The following is an 11,122-nucleotide window of genomic DNA, read 5'->3' on the forward strand; positions in this document are numbered from 1 at the left end:
TGGCCCTTTGCAGGATCAGATATTGTTCTACACTGTCCTTTCCAGCACTATTAAAGCAACCAGCCCAGCCCAGCCCAGCCCAGCCCAGCTCAGCTCAGTTCAGTTTGGTTGGGCTCAGTAGAGTGAAAAGGGTACAAATGTCAACAGCAGCCTCTTGTAACATCAATCTCTGTCATGAGCATCCAAATATCCACAAATTAGACCCTAGTGGTAAATGAAAACATACAGTTTGATGAAAACAACAGATCAAGCAACGTTGTTTCAATGTCTGCTTATCACACAGCGCCCATGGCAACGGACAATAACAGGATAGCGAGGAGGAGAGGACCAATCATCTACAGTCTGCACAGACTCCCTGGAGAGCCTATTCTCCCCTGTCGATAACGCTACTGACGCTCATACAGACAGACTTGCCTTCCCTTCCCTGTGCACTCTACGGCTGTGACGCATCGCTACCGTCAAACAAACCCTCGCACACATGACAGATAAAGCCCTTTGATAAATCCGATACGTGAGTGTACTGTACTGTACTGTATCTTATTTGCTGTCCATTTGAGATAACCCATGATTCTATGCTTTTCTTGGTGTGAAATGTCTTATTTTTATAAACAACGTCAGTCATGTGCTGTACTGCACAATGCTGCTGTACACCAAGTCAAACGCAAACCGAACCTCAGGTCATTCATTCATGGGGAAATTGATTAGATTTAGCAGCAGATACCAAGAACCACATATAAAACAGGTATATGACACTTTGTGTGATACTGCTCTACATCAAAACAAATCAAGCGGAACTTCAGGACATTCAATTCTAGAAGAATCCATATTCTCCTCCCCTTGCCTGATTGACCAGTGTTTGAGGTAAACTGCCTTTCTCCCTGCCTCTGCTGTTGCCTAGCAATGATGAGTCCAGCCCCTCCCTCCCTCCCTCCCACCCCCCCCCCTCTCTCTCTCTCTCTCTCTCTCTCTCTCTCTCTCTCTCTCTCTCTCTCTCTCTCTCTCTCTCTCTCTCTCCCTCTCTGTCTCTCTCTCTCTCTCTCTCTGTCTCTCTCTCTCTGTGTCTGTCTCTCTCTCTCTCTGTCTCTCTCTCTCTGTGTCTGTCTCTCTCTCTCTCTCTCTCTCTCTGTCTCTCTCTCTCTCTGTGTCTGTCTCTCTCTCTCTAATAACACCCCAGCTGCTGAAACTTAACTCTGCCCTGGAGCCACAGCGTTCCATTGCCCCCTGAATGATCATATCATATTAGCTTCTCAGACAGCAAATGAATGGAGCATATTTACATTTAGTCTGTGTTGTCGCAGGGGCTGTATTGCATCTCTACTGTCATGAATAAAATCAGGAGAAAATTAAATTCTGTTCCACATTCTCTACTTATCTTTCTTATCTATTCACTGGGACAACAAACATGCACCAAGGAGACATCCACAGATCAATAGCTGATTATCATACTGAATAGCAAAATGTACATTTTCATGGATAATGTAGTTTTTTTTCCGTTTTTTTTTCTGGTCACTGCACTTATGACAAGGTTCCAGAATATTTTTTAGTGTCTATCACTCTATCACTGTGTGTGTCACTCTCTCTCTCTCTCTCTCTCTCTCTCTCTCTCTCTCTCTCTCTCTCTCTCTCTCCGTCTCTGTGTCTCTAAGTGTCTCTCTTTTCTCTTCCTGTCTTACCTTGGCTTCCAGGGGCTGAGAGGGGAGCAGGGCGAGGGAGAGCAGGAGAAAGACGGAGCTGGTCAGTGGGCCCGACATCCTGGAGGTGAGAATGAGGCTGCCCAAGTATGGAGAGAAACACTGCCACTGAGAGGAGGTTGGGAGACGGAGAGATGGAGGCACAGGGAGGGAGGGGGGAGTGAGGGAGGGAGGAGCTCTCCATCCAGAGAGAAGGGAGGTGTGGGACATGGGTGGGAAGATATGAGGAGAATAATGTAGAAAGGATTTAATCAGTAGAGTGGCACACATTTAAGATTTCACATCAAACCAATGGCCACTTTCACATAGTATACCAGATATGACTAATACTACCACCTCTACCACTCTCCGGCAATACAACTGTTTGAGCACATACTGTATCTTGAAACAGCTCTATTTAACTTTTCAAAACAGTTAACAAGTCCCCCCAAACAGCTAACATGTTGTTGTTTTTTTGCAAAATGCATTACAACTCTCAAATGTCATATATTCTACATGTAAAACACTTGAAGACACAAAAGCAAATCAGTGCTTTTGTCATCTAATGAAAGATTCATTCCACCATTCCTTTTATAATGACACACTACTAGGTAGGTTGGCCAACTTTCCATTGAAAACAAAGGTGAAACAATTACAGTAAACATTTCACTTAGCAGAAAAACATACCGTACTTAATATTTTTGTTTGTAGTTCTGCTTCTGTTACAGAAAAATATGAATGCTTCTTTCAAATACACTGTAAATAAAATGTATATTCAGAAAGAAACAGATTCAACTAACAATCATAAAAAATTCCATTACTGATTGTCAATTGAACTGTTGAGCAATGAGAGTTTACTCTACGAAGAAGAGAAAAAACATGGAATAGAGATTATATTATATTATAATAGAGGAAATAGTTATAGGCTGTAAGGAAATAATTCAATATTGTTTGTCAACACTTAATCAATAGATGTGTGTCTTATATAGAGAGTTGTGTTAACTCTCGGCTTGTGTTAACTGTTGCAAAAAGGTGCCTAACAGTTGCATTTTGTGTGAAAGCAATGAGAAATTACCAACTTTTTGCAAAAAATGTTACTGTTGTGCTTACATGTGTTATTGTGGTGAGCATGTGAACTCATATGAATGGTTTAAGTGATCAAGAAAAACTGTAATTGATAGAAAGATAATAAACCGTGCAACATTTCAGGTGGACAACATAATTTCATTTTAGGGATATTAATAGTAGATAATTGTTGAGTCGTTAAAATACTTTTCTAGCCAAACGTTCCTGTGTTGGGTGTATGGTGATCCATGAATGACAGTAGACGATGAACATGAAGTGACAGTTCTGACAACCAGTACAATCTCTGAATGCCACAACTGTCAATCCAGAACATTCTACTCCAAAAAGCCTGTGGGCTACTGAGTCATCATACATAGCAATTCATACTGTGTACATCAGACGTTATTTGGGAACATTTACATGGACAGTACATCTGACATACTTTGTACATCTGACATAGCGTTCACTTGGGCCTTGCCTGGAGTGCCAGATGGACAGTGTTTGCACTTTTGCACTATCAAAGTTTTTCTCAGTCACTTTGGTGCATTTCTCACATCACTATTAACATTTGCACAACAGTTAGTGCATTTCTCAAAACAATTAGTACAAACTGCAAAACCTAGTGGATAACTTGCAAAAGCGTGTCACTTGCTCAAAATGGATAGTTCATTCCTTAAAAGCAAGAATTCATGTCAATGAAAGTGTCAGTGTCATCAAGTCCTGACACCATTGTTTATGAACAAGATAATCAAATGGCTTTGTCATGTTTTCATTATGACAGTTCACTCTTGTAGTCTCTAGCACAGAGGGAGGTCGACAAAGAGGAACGGAATATTCAGAGCGGTTTATTGAGCTGTCCAAGTCGCCGCGCACGTCACTGACGTGTCGCCGGCTTCACTAATTAAACAAACAAAAACAAACTTAAAGCAAACGGCTTGCCGCGGCGCCAGTCCCCTTTTCGGGTGCGCTCGTCGGGCTCTCTCTCTCTCGCTCTGGCTCGCTCTCTCTCTCTCTCTCTCGCTCTGGCTCGCTCTCTCTCTCTCAGCTTTCCACTGCCCTCCTCCCTGCCGGGGGAACAAACACACACAGGTTAAAAAGACCGGTTGGGTAACGAGCCTGATTACTGACACCCGTCCGTAATCAGGTCGTCACCCATCCCCCCACCGACAGTCTGGCTCCCTCTGGCTCTCTCTGCAGGCCAGAACGCGCCATGCTCCCCACAACTCTGTAAGTGTTTTCCAATGCAAAAAAGTCAGATCTTGGTGACACTACCTGAAAATGCTCTACACAGTACTATACACTATTTGCACAGCCATTTGTCATTTTGCTATTACTGTATTTAGTGAGGTAAATGAGTACAAGACACTGAATACGTATGTTTCACATTTTTACTGCATATGCTCTTTGCAATTCTAATTTGTTCACAGCATTGTGCAAAATAAAAATACAAACTTATTTACAACAAACATAAGAAACACCCTTTGGGTAGAGCTGTGCACAACTGTAAACAATATTGCAGTACATATTGGAACTGAATTGGAACATACAACATACACAGTACTGTAAATCATTAATTCACATCCAGATGTTCCTGTCTGTCTGGCCACATATTTTCATCGACATCACAGCGAATATCATCCCTGGCAATGCAGCGAGGAAAGTATCTCCTTGAGTGGCGAATCCACCCTCTGCAGGGCTGTGCTATGTCATCACATGCTGCATCCATGGCAAGCCATTTGGCTTAGCAAGGCCATTTGGGTATGTGGATTCCGGTCATATACCTTCCACCTCCAGGCAGAGAAAAACTCCTCTATTGGATTCAGGAATGGGGAGTAGGGAGGGAGATATTCCACCAGCATCCTTTCATGTGCTGCAAACCACTGTCTGACCAGATCTGAGTGGTGAAAACACACATTATCCCATACAACAACATACTAGTTCAGATGGTCTCCATTTAGACCCCTCTCATTCTCAGGGATTATGTCCCTGTAAAGAATGTCTAAAAAAGTCAGCAGATGTTGTGTGTTGTATGGACCAAGACGGGGTATATGGGTGAGGGCAACGTTTTCTGAGATGGCTGCACACATTGTAATATTCCCTCCTCGTTGGCCTGGGACATCAATGGTTGCTCTCTGTCCAATGTGATTTCTTCCACGCCTTCTACCTTTTGCCAGATTGAAACCCGCCTCATCAACGTATATGAATGTGTGCAGCGGTTCCCTGGCTGTCATCCTCTATAACAGCGCTTTGTATCTCTCTCAAACTTATGGCATTGTTTGCAATCACCATTGCACAAATGGCTTCCTCTTGTTGCAGAGTAAAAAGGGGCCCTTTTCCACCACTGGAAGGTGGAATGATTGGTGGATGATTCTCACGAAATCTTGGTTTCAAAGATTTCAAACATGAAAAAAGTCTTGCTTCAACAAATTTCCTTTTTAGCCATTAATAACAAGGTCTGAAGTAATTATAAACGTTAATTTAAAAACATTTACCCGCAATTTAACACTTTTTTTGCATATTTTGCTAAACAAGTCCTTAGAATTTACATTATCGCAACACTCTGAAAACATCAAGACCATTAGGAAAGCTGATATATTTTCTAATGTTTTTTAATGGATTATTAACAGTCATGCACAGTTACTTGAAACTCTGAAATAATATACATTTTGAATTATAAATTTTATCTAATTTCGACAGATTTTTCTCATTACCGCAACACCTTCCACAATCTACAACCTAATCTTTTTAATATTTCATTGAAACCTCACATATTTTTCAAAATGATGTGGAAAACCTGAAAAGAACCTAACATATAGATTCTTTACATGCATTTAAAAGCAAACTGTTATTTTTCCATTCATTAAATTGACATTAAATGAACACCTGTTGCGGTATTGATAAAGGTTTCGGTAATGAGGTTGATGATTTTGGTAATGATAATAAATATACTACGACTGAGGTATGGTTAAAAACATTATAACATTTAATGTACAATCCAATCAAGCAATTGAGAAAAACTGTAATATATGACAAAACACACGTGGGCTCATTTTTAATGGGAATCATTGTCCGCCAACACAGAAGATAGGCTAATGAATATTGATTGTATTGATGAGTGGGAGCTAGTCAGTGAGCAACAGTGGTGTAAAGTAACTAATACTTAGTTACTGTACTTAAGTTGTTTTTTGGTTATCTCACTTTACTTGAGTAGAATATTAGAACTTACTTTTAGTCAAAAACATTTCCACTGATAAGCCTGTTACTCATTGAAATCTGTCCAATCATGACACACAGAACAAAATGGGATACAAAAGGGGAATTCTGAAGCTCCGTCTTCGAACTTGTGCGGAATTGCTAGACTTTATTTGGGCCCAGGTTATGTATATGTCTCTTGCTGGCAAGCTATAAATATTTATATTACTCATATTGTGGTGTTATAAGACTTATTTTTTTCTTGAACCTCATCTATTTTTGGCGCAGTGGAGAGCATCCTCACCTACGGCATCTGCAACTGGTTCTCCAGCTGCACAACAGCGGAGAGAAATGCGCTACAGAGAGTCGTGAGAACAGCACAGAAGATCACCGGCGCCCCCCTCCCCTCTCTGGAAGAGCTGTACAACACACGCTGTCTCAGGAAGGCCTCCAAGATCTCCAGGGACCCGACCCACCCTGGGTACGAACACTTTACCAGGCTGCCCTCGAAAAGGCGGTTCAGGACCCTGGCCGCAAGGACAAACAGACTGAAGAACAGCTTCTACCACAGGGCCGTCCAGGCCCTGAACACAGCAAAGACCTAAGTTCTGGGCCCTGGACAGTCTGGACGGATTGATGGCAGCTGCTGGACTGAAAAAATCAGGTGTAGTGCTGAGGCACAAACATGTACATTTCAAGCCTGCAAACTGCGACACTTTAAATAAATGTGGAATAATACTATTTGTGCAATATGACAACCCTAGTCGTCTGTCTGTACAGTATAGTACAGTGGATAGTGTACATAGCCTTTATTTATGTAAAACAGCTCCTTCCCTTCTTGTGATTTTTTTTTCTAAAAGTTTTTTTTTTCCCCCTTTCCTAACACCAGGGGAGCCACCCCTTCTAAATTTCGTTGTTTGGTACCTGTACTGTAGCAATGACAATAAAGTCCATTCATTCATTCATTCATTCATTCATTCATTCATTCATTTAAAGAGCCTAAACTGCATAGGGGTTGCCCTAGATTTCAACCACAACTGTATATTGGCCAGTGGAATCAATAAGTAGTTAAGGAGACAAGATTTGTGAAAAACGTTTAATGTGTTTTGTCTAATATAGTTGTTAAATCAGTCAACCTGTTGTCCCAATGTTGCATGCCTTTAACTGAGAGTTCCATCTAAACACACAACATGGAGCCCTGTGGTCTTTGGCCTGAAGACTGCTGTCTGGCGCTCCTTATTTGCTTAAAAGTGATGCACGCATCGCAACCAAACAAGAGCGCAGCCACCACTCCGGAGATCTGGAGAGAAACAGAACAGAGAAAGAACAATTAAAAGATGCTCCTCTCACACAAACTGAATGAGTGAATGTTTTTTATAGAAGCATCTTTTTAGAGAGAAAAAAAATCATGGATTGGATTCATTTGTCATTTCTATGCATTTGCCATAAATAAAAAAAACTATGTATCAGAGGAATTGACAAGTGAGATGACTATTGAAAAAACAAACGATGGTAACTGCCTGGTTACTTTACTTACATCCCCAGCGAGACTGGCGTGTGTACACTGTAAAAAAACCAACTACGCTTTATTCAGTAGAGTTAGTATTCTGAATTGTTCAGACAGGAACATTTAAATTACTATGAGTGAAGGTAAAAATGTACATCAGAGGAATGGAATGGACCCCAATAAGTTCTAAACATACAATTGTGAATAAACTGAAATTGCAATTCGTTGTTGGCACATCTGGTTCGTTGGTATAACAGCAGCGCACAAGGCAGCTCAGACCTCAACGTATTTTTTTGATTGGCCGCTTGGCCACAACTGATTTGCATATTTCGTATATATTTTGGTATCTGTTACTTACTAAAAATGAAGAAGAATTCTTGAGCAAATTTGAGCAAGACTTGTTTATTCAAAAAAAAGCAGGTTACACAGCATGGCCCCTTCAATGGAGCTGATGGTCCGAATCGGTCACAGGATGGATGTGAAAAAATAAAGAGGCAGAGTCCATCTACGTAGCGGACTTTATACCCTGTCACTATTATTTCGCTGAGCCAACTAAACAGAGTCCACGTTACTTTAATTTGGTTGAATACAAAGCATACCAGTGAGTAGGTGAGGCCATTCTCCGTCCTGCAAATAGGATGTCATTGTCTTATTATAATGCAACTCACCCTATGGTCTAATACAATTCCAATGTAACCTATGTTATGGCCGTCTTGCTGACTCGACCCCAATGCAATTATCCTCCCATGATGACATTCCATCCTCTGCACATGCATTGTCAAAAGGCCACCGTGTGTCTCTCCCTATCTCTCTTAACAGAAACAACACAAACGGACGGTTATCTAGTGAATAGGGGAACGAATCAGATAAATGACAAATATGTTTCTGCCCTCGAGCAAGCCCTGGATGAGTAAAGATGGAGTCAAACAGAGTCTCCTACTATGTTGCTTTCACTACGTGGCCGTCGGGTTGCCATGGCTACGTCATATGAAAATACACTACACAGCCCCCCTCGGAACACGCAGAGTGTGTTCCGAAACTAAACGACAGACAGAAAAACTACATCAACCCATCAACTACATCAACACATCAACACATCAACACATCAACACATCAACACATCAACACATCACTCAGTTCATCATGCATAATACAAAAACTGAGATACAGAAATTTCCAACGACCGATGTTTCCCTCGTCCGAAGCGGCAGGGTCAGAGGTTGCTAGCACATGGCCCCAGTTGGAGAACAGCCTTTACCGCTGTCTCAGATTGATAACACTTTCATAGTCAGGAGCTTCCATTGTCGCGTAACCATTACATCACTTCACAACCGACATCAATCACATGATATAGAAAGAAACAAACAGGAACCGAAGCAAACAATCACAAAACATCACTTAATAAACAAATCATCAAAAGAGGAAACAAAATCAGAAAGCAAAGCAGAATCCAGCTTTTGCTCATCAGCTATGTCGGCCATCATTAAAGCATTAACCGGAACATCAGAAATACACTTTCCAAAACATTTGATTAAAATACCAAGTAACATAATACAGATGATAATGACAACAAGAATAATAGCGACGGACCTGATCATATTACCAATACCTGAAAAAGCAGAATCAAAGAAATCCAATGTATTCCAACCGTGTTCTTTATGTAAATCCTCTATACCCTTCTTGTTAGATTCATGGAAATCATACAGAGCGTTACCAGAATCCGAAATATAACTGCAACATTCACCGCCTATCAAAGCACAAGTACCACCCTGACTGGCCAAAATAATGTCCAAAGCCATTCTATTTTGGAGAGCTACATTCTTAGTTTCAGTCAATTCAGTAGCCAGGGCAGATACTACAGCATCCGAAGCATTAATGTGTTTTTCAAGAACGGATGATAGGGCACTTAATTCAGTCTGAGAGTTGTAGACACCATAACTTGGGAATATTAGGCCAAAAAACTTCTGAGCGGTAGATAACGCCCTACGACTACGATGGGTTGCTTGTTTGTGAAGTACAGACATCTCTTCCCGAGTAACTTTCCTAATCAAAGGTATCAGATGAGCTAAATAACAAAGACCCTCACTCAAAGCAGGAAGCTTAGAGAATGCATTATTATCACACACAAGAAACACACCCTCCGGGAGTTGAAGCTCCGTACCAGGATACGGGAAAATGACACCACCTATACAAGACGCGGCCCCTAGCTGACGAAGCGCGCTGCCCTTGAGCCGAGATTGTATGTCAATACAGGTTGTAATATTTACGAGAGGCATGACCTTAAGCTGCGTGGTGCCTTTCTGCCGTCTGGTAGTATTGGTATCATGTAATTTCATTTGAGGCACCATAGCACAATCAACAACTTTACATTTCAATCCAGAAATAACAACTGAACCTCTCCACCGTGTAGAAGTCACACTCCCAGAACATAACAGATGAGGACTCAATGCAGTACCATTCAATTGAACGAACATAGCTTGGATAATATATATCTTCTTCGGACCTGTTGGTTGTGACAAATGTGTAAGCCTATCAATAATAACCTTCCCCACACCGCTAGGCCTATGGTGTTCGTTAACTGCTGCTGTCAGACGTTCCAACACACCAATATCCACACCTGCATAGGAAGAATTTAAAGGAACCAGAATCGTGCTGGGCTGACAAGAAGAGCTCTGGTTCTTGCCCTGTAAAACAAATTGGGCTAAACCCTGCCAATTATAATGAAACCATTCTGCTTTAGTTAACGGTATGGGGAAAAACATAGGAGCAGATGTACTTACAGGGACCTGTTGACAAATCCAGCAATCAGAATAATTCATTTTTGAAGCAAAATCTTTCATGATACTAGTGGCAGAATTAGGGTGGGACCGTGTCCCCAGGTGATTAGAATCATACAACAAATAATCGTCAGTAGCGACTACAATCGCCTTCGTAGAAGCCTTTACAGTAACATTTTTAACCTTTCCTGGTAACTCAACTGGAAAAATATATTCATGCACAAATTCCCTACAGTCCACCAAAAAGTCGTGTGGAAAGTCAGGAATGTTACTACAAACTTTGTCCTTGAAATTGTTGGATTTGTCAAACACCTGTTCACCGATATTACGTCTAGCACACCAATACGAGTTCACCTCATTGTCAACATTAGTTAATGTCACAAGTGTTGACACTAACTGTTGTGTAAGTGTAATATATTTGGCATCCAGTAAGTACCACTCAGCCAATTCAGTCGAGGCATAGATCAAACAATCATCAACAGTACAACGTGAATGTGGGCAAATAAAAGCTCTACCTAATGTGATAAATCTTTTCTGACGTCCAGGCATAACAGTGTGTGAGTGAAGTGTAGCATTGTCCAAGGAAGTCAATGGGGTAGGAACACTAAGGGGTATATTAGTCTCTGAAACGGCATGGCTTGAGTTTCCTCCTAATTGGCCTCGGTGTATCACGGGATCTGTCTGGTTGGGGTGTATCACTGACAGGTCTGTGTCTCTCAATGGTACCTTGGTCCGGGCAGCCGCCCGGGTTGCTGACATCTCCGTCTGGAGCATTGTCAGGGTCGGAAGGGGTGACAACAGGGGCAACACCAGGCTTGGTAGAACCCCCAAGAGGGGTGTCGCAGTCACTGGATCCTTCACGATCTCCCTTGGCCCACTCGTCTCTGGGCTGGACAGGGTCTGGGACGAGG

This window comes from Nansenia antarctica (genome assembly GCF_963989245.1).
Source record: "Nansenia antarctica genome assembly, chromosome: 6".
NCBI lineage: Eukaryota > Metazoa > Chordata > Actinopteri > Argentiniformes > Microstomatidae > Nansenia > Nansenia antarctica.